Genomic DNA, 20,853 nt, shown 5'->3' with positions numbered 1-20,853 from the left:
ATCTTCCCACCCTCTCCCTCTCCCACAGAGTCCATAAGACTGTTCTATACATCAGTGTCTCTTTTGCTGTCTCGTACACCGGGTTATTGTTACCATCTTTCTAAATTCCATATATATGCGTTAGTATACTGTATTGATGTTTTTCCTTCTGGCTTACTTCACTCTGTATAATAGGCTCCAGTTTCATCCACCTCATTAGAACTGATTCAAATGTATTCTTTTTAATGGCTGAGTAATACTCCACTGTGTATATGTACCACAGCTTTCTTATCTATTCATCTGCTGATGGGCATCTAGGTTGCGTCCATGTCTTGGCTATTATAAACAGTGCTGCGATGAATATTGGGGTACACGTGTCTCTTTCAATTCTGGTTTCCTCAGTGTGTATGCCCAGCAGTGGGATTGCTAGATCATAAGGCAGTTCTATTTCCAGTTTTTTAAGGAATCTCCACACTGTTCTCCATAGTGGCTGTACTAGTTTGCATTCCCACCAACAGTGTAAGAGGGTTCCCTTTTCTCCACACCCTCTCCAGCATTTATTATTTGTAGATTTTTGGATCGCAGCCATTCTGACTGGTGTGAAATGGTACCTCATAGTGGTTTTGATTTGCATTTTTCTGATAATGAGTGATGTTGAGCATCTTTTCATGTGTTTGTTAGCCATCTGTATGTCTTCTTTGGAGAAATGTCTATTTAGTTCTTTGGCCCATTTTTTGATTGGGTCGTTTATTTTTCTGGAGTTGAGCTGTAGGAGTTGCTTGTATATTTTTGAGATTAGTTGTTTGTCGGTTGCTTCATTTGCTATTATTTTCTCCCATTCTGAAGGCTGTCTTTAGAAACAGCAGATTTAGAAGCCAGACTCATGAGCCAACAATTTCACTCTGCGAAATCAGTGGGCACCATGGCTAGGTGAACAATGAGAGGGGTGGGGAGGGCGGATGGGTGGGTGGTGACTGTAGTCCTCCCCCCAGAACACCCCAGGGACCTGAGCCGAGTCAGGTAACCTCTCAGGGCTTTTCTTGTGAATAGGGAGAGAATTCCTATCTGTCTAGGCTATCTCATTGTTGGGTTTTGAGAAAAAGTGCCTTCATGTTTGTAAAAGAATCCCATAAAGCAGGTATTTAAAACTCTGTAAAGGAGGTATTTTATACGGCATTTTAGAAGTTTGAGAAGGAAGACTGTAGCTTAAGCCTTTGAAGTTTCACTCCATGGGCTGGAGTCTTGAAAATTTTCTGTGTGTCCTGTGGGAAGACAAGCTAACTCTCTCTCAGACTCCCCACCTGTCCCACCTCTGCCTCCATTAGGGCTGCCTCGTCCCCACACCTTGGTGCCTCCATTTTCTTTTTTCTTTTTGCCACGCTATTCGACTTCCAGGATCTTAGTTCCCTGACCAGGGACTGAACTGGTGCCCTCTTCATTGGCAGCTCGGAGTCCTAACCACTGGGACCACCAGGGAATTCCCTGCACCTCCATTTTCCATCTTTGTAAATAGGATTACTAGAAACTTAAAAATTTCTTTTGTTCCTTGCAGGCAGTTTGCATGCTTAACCTGTACCTCCACTGATTCATCCATTTGTTCAAAAAGAATGGATGTCTTATTGTAAGGTTTTCTTTCGGCTCTGCTGGGTCTTCACTGCTAACATGAGGGATTTCTCTAGTCACAGTGCTGGGGCTTCTCATTGCAGTGGCTTCTCTTATTGCACAACTTGGGCTCTAGGGTGTACAGGGTTCCACGCTAGTTGTGGTGCATGGGCTTAGTTGCCCCTCAGTGTGTGGGATCTTCCCGGGCCAGGGATTGAACCCGTGCATGCTGCATTGGCAGGTGGATTCCTAACCACTGGACCACCCAGGAAGACCTTGTTGTTAGTTTTAAATGAAGTAATAAATCTTTAATTTCTCATTAAAATTTCTAATATATTATAATATATAATATAATATTATAATATATAATTTCTATATAATATTGATAGTTATAACCAATATAAACAAAATCTCTATAGATCGACAATAGTTAAGAGTGCAAAGGTGCCCTGAGACCAAAATATCCATTAACCACTGTTTTAAATTATCTTATCCTTTTTTTCATCTAATAATTCTACACCTAGGATTCCATTTAAGGACATAGAATTGCACATAAAAATTTATGCACAGTTTGTTTCTTGCAGCACATTTATTGGTAGAATCAACCTAAGACTGAATATGATTAGTTAATCTGAATATGATTAAATAACTCATACTACATTTATAAGGTAGAGTATTATATAGTTCGTGAACATGCAAAGAATTTTAATGATACAGATAACTAACTTTCACAAAGGTTCCAAGAATATACAATGGAAAAAGGTCTATCTCTTCAATAAATGGTGTTGGGAAAAATTGAATATTCACATGCAAAAGAATGAAATTGGACCCTCATCTTACACTGTATAAGAAAATCAACACAAAATGGCTTAAGGACTTAAATTTAAGACGTGAAGCCATAAAACTCCTAGAAGAAAACACAGGCAGTAAACTCTTTGATATCAGTCTCAGCAATATCTTTTTTGATCTGTCTCCTCGGGCAAGGGCAAGAAAAGCAAAAATAAATAAGTGGGACTACATCAAACTAAAAAGCTTTTGCATAGAGAAGGAAATCATCAACTAAATGAAAAGGCAGTCTACTGAATGGGAATATAATATTTGCAAATGATATATCCAATAAGGGGATAATATTCAAAATAGTCAAAGAATTCATACAACTCAAAATTTAAAAAATAATCAATCAGATTAAAAAAATGGGTAGAGAACCTAAATAGACATTTTTCCAAAGAAGATATACAGATGGTCAGCAGGCACATGAAAATATGCTCAGTATTACTAATTAGGGAAATGCAAATAAAAACTGCAATGAAGTATCAGTCCACCCCAGCTAAGGAGCTTATTATCGGAAAGCAAGTGATAGGTGCTGGTAAGGATGTACGGAGAAAAGGGAATCTTTGTACACTGTTGGTGGGAATGTAAACTGGTACAGCCATAATGGAAACTTGTGTGGAAGTTTCTCAAAAAATTAAAAATAAAACTACCATTTGATCTAGCAATTCCGCTTCTAGGTTTTCATCCAAAGGAAGTGAAATCACGGTCTTAAAGCGATATCTGTACCCCCATGTTTATTACATCATTATTTCCAAAAGCCAAGATATGGAGACAACTTAAATGTCCATCAACAGAAGAAGTGGTACCTATTAACACCTATCTATCTATTCATCTATAATAAAATATTATATAGACTTAGAAAAAAAGGAAATTCTGCTATCTGCAACAGCATGGATGAACCTGGAACATATTGTGCTTAGTGAAATAAGTCAGATAGAGAAAGACAAATACAGTATGCTATCACTTATATATGGACCCTTAAAAAGCAGTTGAACTCATAGAAACAGAGCAGACTGGTAGTGCCAGAAGTTGGGGGCACTGGGGGACAGGGAGATGTTGGTCAAAGGGTACAAATTTCAGGGAATTCCCTGGCAATCCAGTGGTGCACTCCATGATTCCACTCCAGAGGGCATGGGTCTGATCCCTGGTCCAGAAACGATGATCTGAGCACGCTGAGTGGTGTGACCAAAAAAGCCGGTTAGGGCTGGAGGGTGGGGAGAGGGAGGAACGAATGTCAAATCCAAGATGGATACATTCTGAAAATCGAATGTGCAGCATAGTGACTATGATTAATAATATTCATACTCTTGGGAACTTCCCTGGTGGTCGAGTGGCTGTTCCCAATGCAGGGGGCCAGGGTTGGATCCCTGGTCAAGAAACTATAGACATAATATGCCACAGCTAATAAATCCTATGTCCCAAGGAAAGAACCTGCCTGCCACAACGAAGATCGAAGATCCTGTATGCTACAACTAAATTTGTACTCTTGAAATTTGCTACGACAGTGAGTCTTAAGCATTCTCACATACATTCAAAAAGGTAACTGTGAAGTGGGGAATGTGTAAACTAACTTGATTGTAGTAATATTTTTTAATATTTATTTGTGCACATTGGGTCTCAATTGCGGCACAGGGGATCTTTCCTTGCAGTGCAGGCACCCTCTGGTTGTGGCTCATGGGCTCACTAATTGCAGCCCACAGGCTTAGTAACTCGGAGGCATGTGGAATTTTTAGTTCCCTGACTAGGGATGGAACCTGAGTCCCTGGCATTGTAAGGCAGACTCTTAACCACTGGACCACCAGGGAAACTCAGTTTGTAGTGATAATTTTACAACGTGTATCTATGTGAAAGCATCATATTGTACATTTTAAATATAATTTTATTTGTTAATTGTCCCTCAAGAAATCTGGGAAAGATAATGTTAATGACATGGGTAAATGCTAGCAGGAAAATATTAAATGAAATATGAAACTATATTAGGTATAATCCCAATTTTGTATATATGTTGTTTTATGGGTGTGTAAAGGCTTAAAGACAATTTACCAGATACACCAAACTTAACAGTAATTATCCATCTATGGGTCATTAGACTTCAGGTGATTTTGTTTCATTACATTTGCCTGTATTTTACAAATTTCTATAAGAAACTAAAAATATCATGTTATAATTCAGTTCAGTCACTCAGTTGTGTCCGACTCTTTGTGACCCCATGACTACAGCATGCCAGGCTTCCCTGTCCATCACCAACTCCTGGAGCTTGCTCAAACTCATGTCCATCGAGTCGGTGATGCCATCCAACCATCTCACCCTCTGTCGTCCCCTTCTCCTGCCTTCAATCTTTCCTAGCATCAGGGTCTTTTCCAGGGATTTGGCTCTTCACGTCAGGTAGCCAAAGTACTGGAGTTTCAGTTTCAGCTTCAGCATCAGTCCTTCCAATAAATATTCAAGACCAATTTCCTTTAGAATGGACTGGTTGGATCTCCTTGCAGTCCAAGAGACTCTCAAGAGTCTTCTTCAACACCACAGTTCAAAAGCATCTGTTCTTCAGCTCTCAGCTTTCTTTATAGTCCAATTCTCACATATGTTCATGACTACTGGAAAAACCATAGCCTTGACTAGACAGACCTTTGTTGGCAAAGTAATGTCTCTGCTTTTTAATTTGCTGACTAGGTTGATCATAGCTTTTCTTCCAAGGAGCAAGCATCTTTTAATTTCATGGCTGCAGTCATCATCTGCAGTGATTTTGGAACCCAAGAAAATAAAGTCTGTCACTGTTTCCATTGTTTCCCCATCCATTTGCCATGAAGTGATTGGACCAGATGCCGTGATCTTAGTTTTCTGAATGTTAAATTTAAGCCAACTTTTTGACTCTTCTCTTTCACTTTCATCAAGAGGCTCTTTAGCTCTTCTTCACTTTCTGCTGTAAGTGTGGTATCATCTGCATATCTGAGGTTATAATGTTGTTATAATTATAACAACATAATTTAAAAATGCAGAAGTTATTTTTAAAAACACTTTTAACATCACATTTATATTTTTAATACAGAAGCATCTAGCCTTCCCAAAGGACAAAGATCCATAATTTACGTTTTTGGGAGAAGAAGCATTTGCTACAATAAGCATGAAAGCATGTATGTGTATGTGTGTGTGTTAGTCACCCAGTTGAGTCTGACTCATTGCGACCCCATGTACTGTAGCCCACCAGGCTTTTCTATCCATGGGATTTTCCAGGCAAGAATACTGGAGTGGGTTGCCATTCCCTTTTCTAGGGGAATCTTCCTGACCCAGGGATTGAACTTGCGTCTCCTGCATTGCAGGCAGTTTCTTTACCACTGAGCCACCAGGGAAGCCAAAAGCATACATAACTACTGCTTAAATATACGATCATGTGCCTGGAATCTGAAAAGTCATCTCTTTCATAAAACACCTCTTTTTGTAAACTACCATGGGATAGTCCCGAAATCAGTCACACCAGGGGAAACGGGCAGAGGTAATTGACCTCAGTATAGATGTATGACTAAGGACATAGGCTTTGGAGAAAATGGCAAGATGAAAAGATAAGCCTGAGGGGAAAACATAGATGGACTCTCACTTCTATAAGCCAAGTCCCTGCAGAATCTGAGAGTCAGCCAGAGCTGGGGTGGGGCAGGCAATGGCAGGTGATTGGAGGAAGGCCAAAGAAGCCATTGGCAACAGGGAGATATGGTGATAGGGTGTCAGGCATTGATCCCAGGGGTGAGTTGAGGCATTTAAGGAGCTAGTGCTATGGTCCCCAATTCAAGGGGCCGTGGATAAAAGTGGGAAAGCCTGGTTTCAGAGATACATTTGAAAGACCTCACTCAGACATACCCAGTTCAGCCAAGTGACCTGGATCTAATTTTTGCTTCACAGGGTTATTGTGCGGATTCGATGAAATATGGCAGGTGAAATATTCAGCAGACATCCCCCATAGTGCAACTAAATCCAAGGCACATTACTGTTTATATTCATTATTGTTGTTATATTTATGATTGTTGTTCTGCCTTTCTTGACTCTCATAAAATGGGCTTGGGCATATGTGAGTAAGAATCATGGTTCCTCAGGTGACACATTGCCTAACAGACAAAGCCTAGACATTCTTCATCAAAGACCACTTGGGTGCGGACTTTCCTGATAGTCTAGAGGTTAAGAAGCCACCTGCCAAGTCAGGGCACCTAGGTTTGATCCCAGTCCAGGAAGATCCCATGTGCCTTGGGATCCTAAACTCATGAGTTGCAACAACAGAAGCCACCACAATGAGATACCCTTGCACTGTAACTAAAGAGAGCCCATGTGCAGCCACAAAGACCCACTGCAGCCAATAATAATAAAATAAATAAAAATAAAAATGTTTAAAAATATCATCCAGGTGGCATCCAGACAGGAACCTAGGTCAAGGGTGATTCATAGTGACATTGCTGGCTATCAGTCTTCCAACGTGGAGTGTCAGCACCGCCTCTGCGTCACACCCGTATACACAGCCACAAAATGAAGCTTTACCGCCTTCATTATTGTATCTCTGGAATAGGAGGGAGCCAAAGCAGCATTCACTTTCTTCTCTTAAGCTTTAAGTTATAATGCTGACAAACATCATGCCTTTTTGGATTAAGAAACAGAATTATACATGTAAATTATGAACCATACCTTAATCCAGTTGACTAGAACTTGTATAACCTTTTCTGAGGTGTTATAAATGTTTACCTTCAAATTTCCAACATTATAAGATAGAACCATAACAAAGAAAAAAAAGGGGGAATTTCCCCTACCAATTTCTATGCCCTTCACTCAAAGTTAAGAAAATAAGCCCACACCTTTTGCTGTTACCTGTATCAGATTCTGCTTCCCAGCTTTGTTTTCTGAGGTTGAAGCTCAAATCCATACAAGTTTGGGACCATTTTAAAATAGGACATGTTGTTGTTTAGTCACTAAGTTGTGCCCGACTCTTTGCAGCCCTTTGGACTGTAGCCTCCCAGGCTCCTCTGTCCATGGGATTCTCCAGGCAAGAGTACTGGAATGGGTTGCCATTTCTTCCTCCAGAGGATCTTCCTGTCCCAGGGATCCAACCCCCGTCTCTTGCATTGGCAGATGGATTCTTTGCTACTGAGCCATCAGGACTCAGGAAGCTAGTAATTTCTGCTTGGGCCCAGTGTTATGAACTTTACACCCTAGCAAAATTATAAAATCTATAGTAATTAGTTTTCTTTTTTTTTTTCCTTGCCCAGCATCCCTTCTAGTTCTTGGGTAACACTATCCTTTTTATTTTTTTGGTGAGCTTAGGGGATCAGAGAGGGCAGGGTTCAGAGGGTCAACGCCTCCTTGGCCCCATACAGACTTGGTGGAACTCTCACAGTACTCTGCTTATGAAACAGAAGACTTTTCAGACTCCGGATATTATATGATAAGACATTTAAGCAGAGGCTATACTCACCATGCCCTGAGATTCTGATTCAACAGGGGCAGGAGCATCATTATTTTTTAAGTTCCCCAGGCCATCCTAGTATGCAAAAGACAGGTTGAGATCCACTAGACAGGACAGTCAAGCTGTGACAGTGAGACCCTGGGATTGCCTCTCTCTCACCAACTCAAGCGACTCTCTTACCCCCTGCCCATTCTCCATCTTCTTGCTGGTGAATTTCCATCTGGCTTATTCATGTTATAAAGTGGAGAGTTGTGCTGTAAAGTTCTACGGAATTAAGATTTTTAGTTTTTAAAAAAACTCACCAGAGTTGGTGAATCACTTGTGACGTTTTTATTATTCTCAGACCCGACTTCGGTTTGTGTTAGCCTAAACAGACTCTGCAGTTCCCAAACATGGCATATTTGTGTTAACGGGAATGTTATTCTGCCAGCTTGGCGAGAAGACTAGTGATGAGAAGCAGCAAAGGCAGTTTGGAGGCTGTTTCTAGGTTGTTGTGGGCACCTTCTACTAGGAAACCTCTCCTATAGTGGAGACAGATCTGAGATGCGATAGTATTAAAACCAGCCTTGTGAGTATGTGAAAGGACACTCTTGGACTTACAGAGCTACATGGACACTAGAATTATGATTCAGATACTGATGTAGGACTCCTCTTGTCCTATCTCCAAAACATATATTTTAAATTCAGTCTAAATCAAGATTTGGTTGTCCAGTGGCTAAGACTCCATGCTCCCTATGCAGGGGGCCTGGGTTCAATTCCTGGTCAGGGAACCAGATCCCACATGCTGCATGTAACTAAAGATCCCACACGCCGCAACTAAGACCCAGCACAGCCAAATAAATAATTAAAATATCAATAAATCAAGACTTTAAAAGATAACGGACACATGATTTGTTTGAGCCTGTGCTCTGGAATGCACACACTGTGCCCAGTTTTGTCTCATAGAGATTCCCCCGTAACAAACTAGACCCTGGTCTTCGCTGGGGAACATGGTTCACTATCTCCCTGGCAGCAGCAGCTGGAAATGCCTGCTTGCACGTTTCATGCTCACTGATCCATCGGCTACCAAGGTGCAGGGCAGAAAGTATTTAATTCCACATCCTGAGGTTCACCTCCCACCTGCTTTCCAGTTCAGTGGCAGAGACGCCTGTTGTAAACTCTCTGAGTTCCTAAAAGCCAGTGATCTCTGGCCGAGCTGCTGTTTGTATTTGTGAAATCCAAAGGGACCTGAGATGGTTTTCCTCACTTCATGAATCCATTTACCAAGCAGTGATGGAGCCCCTTCTCTGTGTCAGGCATTGTGTGCGGAACCAGAGATTCAAACACAGTGAATGGGGACTTCCCTGGAGGGCCAGCAGTTAAGACTGCACTTCCACTGCAGGGGGCGCGGGTTCAAGCCCTGTTGGGGGAACTTAAGATCCAGCATGCCTTGTGGTGTGGCCAGAACCCCACCCCCCAAAATCAAGAAAACACAGTGAATGAACAAATACAACAAATTGTGCCGTACATGACCCTAGAGGGAGGAGCAAAGCTGTGCAGAGAGACAGTTTTCTTAGAAAATTAAGGACTTTTTTTTGAACACAGGAAGCATGTTCAAGTTGGGTCTTGAAGAGTATAGGGGAGTTCCCCTAAGAGAAAAGTGGAGAATGGTACTCTAGGCAGAAAGAATACGATCTACAAAGGCATATGAGTTTAAAAAAGAAAAAAGAAAGAGAAAGCAGGGCAACTTTGAGAACAGTGAAAAATTCAATATCACTAGAGCAATGCGTGTTGTTGTTTAGTTGCTAAGTCGTGTCCAACTCTTTTGCAACCCCATGGACTGTAGACCGCCAGGCTCCTCTGTCCATGGGATTTCCCAGGCAAGAATACTAGAGTGGGTTGCCACGTCCTCCTCCAGGGGATCTTCCCCACCCAGGGATCCAACCGGAGTCTCCTGCATCTCTTGAATTGGCAGGCAGATTCTTTACCACTGAGCCACCTGGAAAGCCCCAGAGCAATGGGTATGTGGGAATAAAATTGTACATAAGATTAGCAAGGTAGTTTTGGGGGAAGCGTTTTTGTAGGCCTTGCTTGAAAGTTTAGATTTTGTGCTATGAGTACACAGAAAAAAGTCATTTCCAAGCATGACATGTTTATGTACCAGCTGTGGAAGAAAAAGACTAAAGATGAGAGGCAGAAAAGCCAGCTTCAAGACTCTTTCTAGAGTTGTGATTCTCAACCAGGGGAGATTTTTGCACCCACCCCATCCCGGGGGACATTTGGCAGTATCTAGAGACACATTTTATTTCATAACCGGAGAGAATATTGTGGGTAGAGGCCGATGGTACAGCTCACATTTTACAATGTACGGGGCAATAAAGAGCCCCAATAAAGAACTCTCCATTTTACACAGGGTAGTGTATATACATCAGTCCCAATCTCCCAATTCATCCTACCCCTCCTCCCTGCTCCTCGTGTCCACCTGTCCATTCTCTTATGTCTGTCTCTCTATTCCTGTCCTGGAAATATGTTCATCTGAACCATTTTTCTAGATTCCACAAACATGCATTAATAATAGGTGGCTAGTGGGAAGCTGCTGTATAGCATAGGGAACTCAGCTTGGTGCTCTGTGATACCCTAGATGGGTGGGATGGGGGAGGTGGGATGGGGGAGGTGGGAGGGAGGTCCAAGAGGGAGGGGATATATGTATACTGATAGTGGAGTCACTTCATTGTACAGCAGAAACTGACATGATATTGTAAAACAACTATAACCCAATTAAAAAAAAAATTCCAGTGAACCAGTGAAGTTGCTCAGTCATGTCCAACTCTTTGCAGCCTGTAGCCTACCAGGCTCCTCCATCCATGGAATTTTCCAGGCAAGAATACTGGAGTGGGTTGCCATTTCCTCCTCCAGGGAACTTCCTGTCCCAGGGATCGAACCCAGGTCTCCCGCATAGCAGGCAGACGCTTTACCGGCTGAGCCACCAGGGAAGCCCAGTTATCTAACCCCAAATGACGACAGCCCCGAAAGTAAGAAACCCTGATATAGGGTTTAGTAAACAGTTTCTGCTTTTGGTGGCTTAGTGTCCATCCCCTATTCTTATTTGGAAAAGCAACTTGATTTTCCATTCAAATGTTCCCCTTTCTCCATAAAACTACGTATACTGCAGGGGAGGCTGATGTCCACGTTCCAGTCTGCAGGTAGAGCAGAGAGAGTTCACTGCCAGCAGTTTTTTTGTTCTTAAGGAGATGATCTAGAACTTGTAGAACATCATTTTCCCTACTGAACTCAGTCACAGGTGAAAGAGAAGCTGGGAAATGGCCATGTTCTCAGCTAAAACTGGAGCAAGTGATGGTTCTGTTAAGTTGAAAAAGGGAAGTGGGGCAACTGAGTCACACCTAGATTGATTTGATGTTTGGTCCAGGGCCATGACTTAACATAGGCCCATGCGGTATAAAAATATATGAAAAAGACATTTTCTGGGAGCTTCTGGGAAAGAAGCTAGGAAAATTCAAATCAACCTAAACAAGAATGTGCTGATATTTTTCCTTAACCTTATTAGAGCTCTTCTCCCTAACTGCATTTTTTATTTCCCTCTGTTTCCACAATGCCCTATTTCTATCACATTCTTCCTGTCATTATGGATTGGTATTAGGCATTTTCTGTCTCCTTTTTCTCTAGCCCTGTAACTAGTCACTCATGAATTCAAAATTCTGTTTTCTAACATCTCTCCCCTCCCTTTTAAAAACAACTCTAATATATATTTCATAGGCTATACAATACACCCATTTCATGTTGATAATTCTATGGTTTTTCAGGTATTTCACAAATATGTGCAACCATCATCATTGTCAATTTTTAAACATTTTTATCATCACTGGATTGAACCCATGCCCTTTGGCTGTCACCTCCATATATCCCTGGCACCCTCAGCCTTGTTCTGTGTGTTAAGTTGCTTCAGTCCTGCCCAACTCTTTGTGACCCCATGGACTGTAGCCGGCCAGGTTCCTCTGTCCATGGGGTTCTCCAGGCAAAAATACTGGAATGGGTTGCCATTTCCTTCTCCAGGGGATCTTCCTGACCCAGGGATTGAACCCACGTCTCTTACATCTCCTGCATTGGCAGGCAGGCTCTTTACCACTAGTGCCACCTGGGTCTCCTCAGTTACTAAATTGCTTCCAATCTCTGTAAATCTCCCTGTTGTGGAAATTTCATGTGAATGGAATCATATGATGCACAGTCTTTTGTGACTGGCTTCTTCCATTTAGTATGTTTTCAAGATTTATCCACGTTGTAGCATGTATCAATACTTTCTTCCTTTTTATGGTTGAATAATATTCATTTATGGACAGACCATGAACTTGAGCAAACTCTGGGAGATAGTGAATGACAGGGGAGCCTGGCGTGCTGCAATCCATGGGGTCACAAAGAATCAGATGCAACTTAGCGACTGAACAATGACAACAACAAACAGACCATTTTGTTTAACCATTTGCCAGCTGATGAACATTTGGATTGTTTCCATCTTTTGTCTATTATGAATAATGTGACTATCAAAATTTGACCTTGGCCTTGAACTTGAGCAGGCCAAACCCGTTGCCCCCTCAGGGTTTGACTTGCTGTGCTCTCAGCCTGCAGCACGCCTGCCCTGGGTGTTTGCCTGCTTTTCCTTCCCTTAATTTGCATCTCCCCTCCAATGTCACCTCCCTAGAGGGGCCATTTGTAATCATTCTATCTACATTTTAAATATTATCCACCATCATTCTCTGTCTCATTTCTCTGTTTTTTTTTTTTTCTCTCTGCCTTCCTGGAAGTTATCATATTTGCCCATATTTGCTTTGGATCTTTCTAAAGTGAAGACTATAGATGAAGGTCCTTTAGTCCATCTATCCCCAGTGTCATTCCCTTTTCCTCCTCTACCAAAGGAAACCAACTCTGGTCTCTCTGACTTCACGTATTCTTCTCATGTTTTTGTACTTCTATTACATATTGTTGTTGGTTAGTTACTAAGTTGTGTCCAACTCTTTTGTGACCCCATTGACTGTAGCCCCGCCAGTCTCCTTTGTCCATGGGATTTCCTGGGCAAGAATTTTGGAGTGCATTGCCATTTCCTTCTTCAGGGGATCTTCCCAACCCAGGGATCGAAACTGAGTTTTCTGCATTGCAGGTGGATTCTTTACCACTGAGCTACCAGGGAAGATCTACTACATATCAGTCAGTTCGGTCACTCGGTCGTGTCCGACTCTTTGCAACCCCATGAATCGCAGCACGCCAGGCCTCCCTGTCCATTACCAACTCCCGGAGTTCACTCAAGACTCACGGCCATCGAGTCAGTGATGCCATCTAGCCATCTCATCCTCTGTCGTCTCCTTCTCCTCCTGCCCCCAATCCCTCCCAGCATCAGAGTCTTTTCCAATGAGTCAACTCTTCGCATGAGGTGGCCAAAGTACTGGAGTTTCAGCTTTAGCATCATTCCTTCCAAAGAAATCCGGGCTGATCTCCTTCAGAATGGACTGGTTGTATCTCCTTGCAGTCCAAGGAACTCTCAAGATTCTTCTCCAACACCACAGTTCAAAAGCATCAATTGTTCAGTGCTCAGCTTTCTTCACAGTCCAACTCTCACATCCATACATGACCACAGGAAAAACCATAGCCTTGACTAGACAGACCTTTGTTGGCAAAGTAATGTCTCTGCTTTTGAATATGCTATCTAAGTTGGTCATAACTTTCCTTCCAAGGAGTAAGCGTCTTTTAATTGCCTTCTCTACTTCTCTACAAATATAAGTATTTGTATACAGTTATCATGAGAAACGCTGGACTGGAAGAAACACAATCTGGAGTCAAGATTGCCGGGAGAAATATCAATAACCTCAGATATGCAGATGACACCACCCTTATGGCAGAAAGTGAAGAGGAACTAAAAAGCCTCTTGATGAAAGTGAAAGTGGAGAGTGAAAAAGTTGGCTTAAAGCTCAACATTCAGAAAACGAAGATCATGGCATCCGGTCCCATCACTTCATGGGAAATAGATGGGGAAACAGTGGAAACAGTGTCAGACTTTATTTTTTGGGGCTCCAAAATCACTGCAGATGGTGACTGCAGCCATGAAATTAAAAGACGCTTACTCCTTGGAAGGCAAGTTATGACCAACCTAGATAGCATATTCAAAAGCAGAGACATTACTTTGCCAACAAAGGTCTGTCTAGTCAAGGCTATGGTTCTTCCTGTGGTCATGTATGGATGTAAGAGTTGGACTGTGAAGAAGGCTGAGCACCGAAGAATTGATGCTTTTGAACTGTGGTGTTGGAGTAGACTCTTGAGAGTCCCTTGGACTGCAAGGAGATCCAAGCAGTCCATTCTGAAGGAGATCAGCCCTGGGATTTCTTTGGAAGGAATGATGCTAAAGCTGAAACTCCAGTACTTTGGCCACCTCATGCAAAGAGTTGACTCATTGGAAAAGATGCTGATGCTGGGAGGGATTGTGGGCAAGAGGAGAAGGGGACGACAGAGGATGAGATGGCTGGATGGCATCACTGACTGGATGGACTTGAGTCTGAGTGAACTCCGGGAGTTGGTGATGGATAGTGAGGCCTGGCGTGCTGTGATTCATGGGGTCGCAAAGAGTCGGACATGACTGAGCGACTGATCTGATCTGATCTGATCTGATACAGTTATCTATCATACTGCATGTATCTCTCTACAATACACATACATGAGCTTGTATATACATATTTATCTGTATATATGTATATATAGTTCATTCATTTTAATGACTTCATCATATTTTAGCCAATGAAAACATCTCAATTTATCTGGCCATTTATTAATGAACATTCAGGTTTCCCCTCTATATATTGTGAACAATTCTGCAAGACAATATCTGTGCATGTCCTTTTGTACACATGTTGGAAGACTTCCTATATGGTATAAACCTGTGTCATGTGGGCATTGTGGGTCGCATGGTATTTCCATTTGCCCCTCAGAGCCACTCTCTCCTCCACTTGCGCTGACCTCTATGGATTGCACCAGTGAATTCCCTTTCCTTTCTGGCTTCCTGTTGGCCATTTGGCCAGTGGGCAGTATCATCAGGAAAGCAGGGTGGGTGAAAAGCAAAGTGAGATCTGAGCATTTATCCTCCTGGCTCCCCTCCTGCTGGATGTCTGTAAATGGACAGGATTCCCCTCCCTGAGGCTCCCCAAGGCCGCTGCCCCTTGGGGTCTGGATCTGGTGATACTCCTTTCTTTGTCCCTGCACGCCTAAGGGCAGCAATGAAGTTCCCCAGACTCCCCACTGTTCCTACCCTACTATTGCTTTCTAAAGTTTCCATTAACCCTATTCATATGTCTGTAAATAATCTTTTTTTTTTTGGCTGAGTGCAGCATGCAGGATCTTAGTTCCCTGACTAGGGATTGAACCTATGTCCCCTGCAGTGGAAGCACAAAGTAACCACTGGACCGCCAGAGAAGTCCCTGTAAATAGTCCTTTTATTAAACTCTCTGTAAAGACCCAGGCTGAGGGCACATTTTTTGTGCCAAGACACTGACCGGTACCTATGAGATGTGCATTTTCATCTTTACTAGATGCTGATCAACCACACTAACCTTCCAATCTTGATTTCTTCCAGGGAACTGGTTGATGAAATCTTAGATATTTTCTAACTCTATTTCCCCCTCTATTTCCTGTGAAGGAATCTCACCTACTTCATGAAGTCATGAAGGAGCTAATGCCTATGATTTCCAAGCACTGAGTGTCGTCATCACTCAGATGGCACACTGCTTCTCAAAATGTCTTATATGGTTGTTTCCATTATGAATTATTAATTGGTTTTTCCTATGTATATGTCAAATGTCTTCAACTACACTACACTTCTTCTCTTAAATGTATTTGACTTCAAACTTTTTTTTTTGTATTCATCCATATTACCTGTTTCTGTGTATGAATAGGTGCTCAGTTAAGATTTTAATGAATCAATAAATGAATTGACTGCACAAATATCACTAATCAAGAATTGGTGGGCTTCCCTGGTGGCTTGGTGGTAAAGAATCTTCCTGCCAATGCAGGAGACACAAGTTCGATCCCTGATCTGGGAAGATGCCACATTCCACGGAGCAAGTAAGCCCATGCACCACAACTATTGAGCCTGTGTTCTAGAACCTGGGAGCCACAACTCCTGAAGCCCAAGTGCCCTGAAGCCCGTGCTCCACAAGAAGAGAAGCCACTGCAAAGAGAAGCCCGTGGACTGCAACTAGAGAGCAGCCTCCACTCTTCATAACTAGGGAAAGGCCTTTGCAGCAACAAAGACCCAGGACAGCCAAAAATAAATAAATAAATAAAAGTATTTTATTTTAATGTTAAAAAAAAATTGGCAGTAACATGTAATCTGGTGATTTGAAGTCCTTTCTGCAGTTCTAGATGGATGTACTTTTCATTTTTCCTGCTTGTCTCATTTATTCTTATGTTAAATGTATCTTGTTAAATGGCCTGTGTGTCTTGGTTCTGAGAAGTATACATTTCTGAGAAGTATACATAATGCCTGTAAGTTTACTGTAGATATAAAACTGCCATTAAAACTTAAATATCCATATTTTCATTAAAGAAAAATTTCTTAGCAGTGAAAACGATGGTGGCACCCAGCTAGATTAATTAATAGGGATCAAGGGCTTCCATTCTCCACCCACTCCAATGTGAAAATCTGAGGTTCCTTTACCGACTTTGAAGTATCTGCTACCATCTGCAGACATCCTAAGGGAAATTGGCACAAAATAAATAGATCCATGCTATTTTTAACTCCAGTGGGGGTGGGGGGGAAGCACGGAGAAATTAGGTTTCTCTATATGAAAAGAGGAAGACATTCTGAAATGTTTCTCAGAAGTCTGCCTAAGCAATGAGAAAAAAAATTAGTCCTTAACCTCATTCATGGTCATCCCAAATACAATGATACAATCATCTGTGTCTGACTAACATATACCCAGGACCCGAAATATCCTGGATCTTATGGCCTTCAAAATTCTTTTATTTTTTTTCCTTTCCTTTGATTTGGGCCTTTAAGCTTTTTTTTTTTTTGTAATGAATCTGTGAGGAGCACTTCAGCTGTATTTGTAAACAAATACTCAGATTTCCTAAGAGGCCAGGATGCATTATGTGGCAAGTACCAGAATGCTTGAGAGTAATACCTTAGATCCTTGCCACTCAAAAGTGTGGTCCTTGAGGCATCACTTGGCCATTTAATGGAACTGCAGAAGCTAGGCTCCGCCCAAGTCCTACTAAATCAGAAGGTGCATTTTACTAAGACCGCAGATGACTCCTCAGACCAAAGAGGGGCTTATTATTTCTCATAGCAGATGTCTGGAGATAGATAATTCTGGGGTTTGTGAATTCACTCGCAAAATGACGTTGCTGATAACCCACACGCTTTCCAACTTTCTGCTTTCACATCTTCCATGTGTTCACTATTGTCCTCGAATATAACCCTTCATTGTAACAGAATGGTTGCTGCAGCTCCATCACACCCTCATTGAAAAGTAATCTCTCCTTGTGCTTTTTTTTTTTTTTAAGAAAAAAAATATTTGCGAGGAGTTCCGCACCAGGCTTCTCCTTTGTTTCATTGGCCAGAGCAGAATGATCAACTAATCACTGGTAGTGGGCAAAGCGATTAATGTGGTGGCTTAGCTCAGTCATGGTTTATCCCCCAGAGATAGGGGAACTTTTCTCATCTGGACACCTGAACCCAATTGGGGTTCTGTTATCAAGGAGCATTCATCCATGTCAGGTAAGTATCTTGTTCTTGTTGTTTAGTCACAAGTTGTCTCCACTCTTTTGAGACCCCATGAACCATAACATCGCCAGGCTCCTCTGTCCATGGGATCCCCAGGCAAGAATACTAGAGTGGGTTCCAAGTGAACTTCCAGACCCAGGGATTGAACCCACATCTCTTACACTGGCAGGTGGATACTTTACCACCGAACCTATATTTCAGGGAAGCAAGTAGTATTAGTAGGCAGAAGTAACATGAGTTAATGAAGGGGTGGAGACATATGGGGAAAGTTCTAAACACAGAGCTTTTTCTTATAAATACTGAGGAGTGGTCAATAAAATAAAATCTGTATCATGTAACGCATTTGAAAAACAACTGAATCTGGTGATCATAAAGTCACAAATAATCCTGATGATCAGTAAAGCGGGGGATGTGAGTAGGAGAAAGGTTACAGGACATTAAAAAGAGAATGAAGGGTGAGGAAATAAAAATAGCTGCTGTAAACAATTTTAAAAGTTTGCAAAAGAGAGTTCCCCATGGCCAAGTGGCTAGGATTCTGGACTTTCACTGCCATGGTCCAAGTTCAATCCTTGGTCGGGGAGCTGAGGTCCTGCAAGCCATGTGGCATGGCCCAAAAAAAAAAGTTTGCAAGGAAAAGTGAGAGGAATAGAGTGACAGTCAAGGAGTAACTGTCCTTCCCTGCTATTAAGGGGAGGTGCTCTTGTCTGTCCCCTGCCCCCTCAACCCCCATAGCAGAGATCTGACAATGTGGAGAGGAGAATGAGTCGGTGAAAATGATAGAGATTGTTAGCAAAGACAAAGGTTAAGTCTTGGCTCACAGGAGACCTTGCTGGCCTCTGTGAAAGGACAGGCCTGTTGAGGAAAGAGATGTGGAGTGGATGCTAGGGCGGTGGACCTCGATTTGCAGCACCTCCTGGGAACTTAGAAGGGCAAATTCACTGGCCACACCTCAGACCCACCCACTCCGAATCTTCAGGGATGGGCTCAGCCATCTCTGTGTTAACAAGCTCCGCAGGTGAGTCGGATGCACGCTCGGAGTTTGAGAACCACTGTGCCAGGAAATTGTTTAGACAGTATCTGCTTTCTGCATGCCTCTGCAACTGAACTATTTGAGATCTTCCTGTCGGGAAATGTTTCCCTCTTTGTTCTTCACTGCTCACTCCAGCCAGGTATACCTGTGGGCCCAGGTAGACACACTCTGAGGTGCTTCTGCCCCTGAGGAGGGTGTGCAGAACTCCGGATAGACTAGGAAGTCTTCCATGTAGCTTCTTTGTTTCTATTCCAGCTGGGCTGGTTACCCATGTTTCCTTTATTCTTACTCAGGCTCTTCTTGGGTTCAGGGAGAAAAGCCCACTGATTGTGTTGTGTGTGTCTCGGTTCCGTGAATGAGTCTCCATTGCTAAACCATGAAAGTCTGTACTCCTGAGAATGGAAGGTCAAGGCTCCTGTGACTTTGCCTCTGCCCACTTCTTGACTATCTATCTGCCAAGTCAGATCACACCCCATTTATAGCCTTTTAATGATTCCCTTGTGCCTATGGGACAAAAGTCATACTCTTTTTTTCTTTTTGGCTCCACCGTGCTGCATGTGGGATCTAGTTTCCTGACCAGGGATTGAACCCAGGCTGCCTGCATTGGGAGCGAGGAGTCTTAGCCTCTAGACCACCAGGGAAGTCCCTAAATACAGTAAATGTAAATGCTATGACAAAAGTCTGGGTGGGGTGATGTAGAAGGACAAAGAAAAGACGTTTAAGTCAAGGAAGATTTCCTGGAGAAACTGGTTTAGTTCAGTTCAGTCTCTCAGTCATGTCTGACTCTTTGTGACCCCGTGGACCGCAGCACACCAGGCTTCCCTCTCCATCACCAACTCCTGGAGCTTGCTCAGGCTCATGTCCATCGAGTTGGTGAAGCCATCCAACCATCTCATTCTCTGTCGTCCCCTTCTCCTCACACCTTCAATCTTTTCCAGCATCAGGGTCTTTTCCAATGAGTTAGTTCTTCTTATCAGGTGGCCAAAGTATTGGAGTTTCAGCTTCAGCATCAATCCTTCCAATGAATATTCAGGACTGATTTCCTTTAGGATGGACTGGTTTGATCTTCTTGCAGTCCAAGGGACTCTCAAGAGTCTTCTCCAACACCACAGTTCAAAAGCATCAATTTTGAAACTTGTACTTATACTTTAGAACATAATCTTGAAGGAAAAGTAGGAAGTAGCTAAGGAAAAACAAAAGGTAGAGGGATGTGTTTCTGACTAAAGGATAGCATTGTTGAAGATAGGGAGTAAAGCCAAGACAGCAGAGGCTGGACACAGAGATTCTCTGAAGCTGGAGTGGGGAGTGGCAGATCAGGGAGCTGATGAAGGAGCTAGAGTGTGACCAGCCATTTGGCTTTCCCCAGAACTCAGTTTCAGCACAGAAAGTCCATGGTGCCTTTCTGGGCAAACCAGGGTGGGTGTTCACAGTAGGATGGGAGCCAGAAAGCAGAAGATCATGACAAGGAATTCAGAAGAAGGAAATGGCAACCCACTCTAGTGTTCTTGCCTGGAGAATCCCAGGGACGAGGGAGCCTGATGGGCTGCCGTCTATGGGGTCGCACAGAGTCGGACACGACTGAAGTGACTTAGCAGCAGTAGCAGCAACTCACCTGGAAGTTAAACAGGTTGCATCAGAATTTCCCAGGATTTGCATTAGTGATTCTAATACTAGTTTTTGGTAGGCTGTTTTTCTGGTATGGAAAGCTACTTTTAAATACTGAAATACCAGTAATTAGTAAAATACCATTATTTCGATATATTGAAAAGTCATGAGACCAAGCTCAAAGACCCATTTATTTATTTTATGCAAAAAGACAAACCCTAGAGTCTACAAATAGACCCCTCAGTCTGTGTAAGTATAATCAGCTACTACCCTGAGTCACTCAGAGTTTTGTTATCAGTTCAGACTTTCTGACCAAGTATAAGAGAAACACGACAGCATTAAAATGAACAGCTTCAGACTCTCCATTTGTATGTGATGAAACTATAAACAAAAATGAAGACAAAAAAAATGCTTTTAAATCAAACTTACCATCAGTTTTTTATAGTCCTTGCCCTCAAGTAATTAAGCAAGTAAGTAAGTAAAGATCTCAAAGTTATAAAAAGAGGCAGGATTATTTGAGGGAGATTTTTTTCCCCCTAAATAAGATAACTCTTTTTTACTTTTCATGGTTAATTCAAATATTGTGTTAATAGTATTAAAATCATACAGTAT

The sequence above is a fragment of the Bos indicus x Bos taurus genome, chromosome 5, assembly GCF_003369695.1.
Source record: "Bos indicus x Bos taurus breed Angus x Brahman F1 hybrid chromosome 5, Bos_hybrid_MaternalHap_v2.0, whole genome shotgun sequence".
NCBI lineage: Eukaryota > Metazoa > Chordata > Mammalia > Artiodactyla > Bovidae > Bos > Bos indicus x Bos taurus.
The sequence above is the reverse complement of the archived record's forward strand: the minus strand, read 5'-3'. Positions refer to the sequence as shown.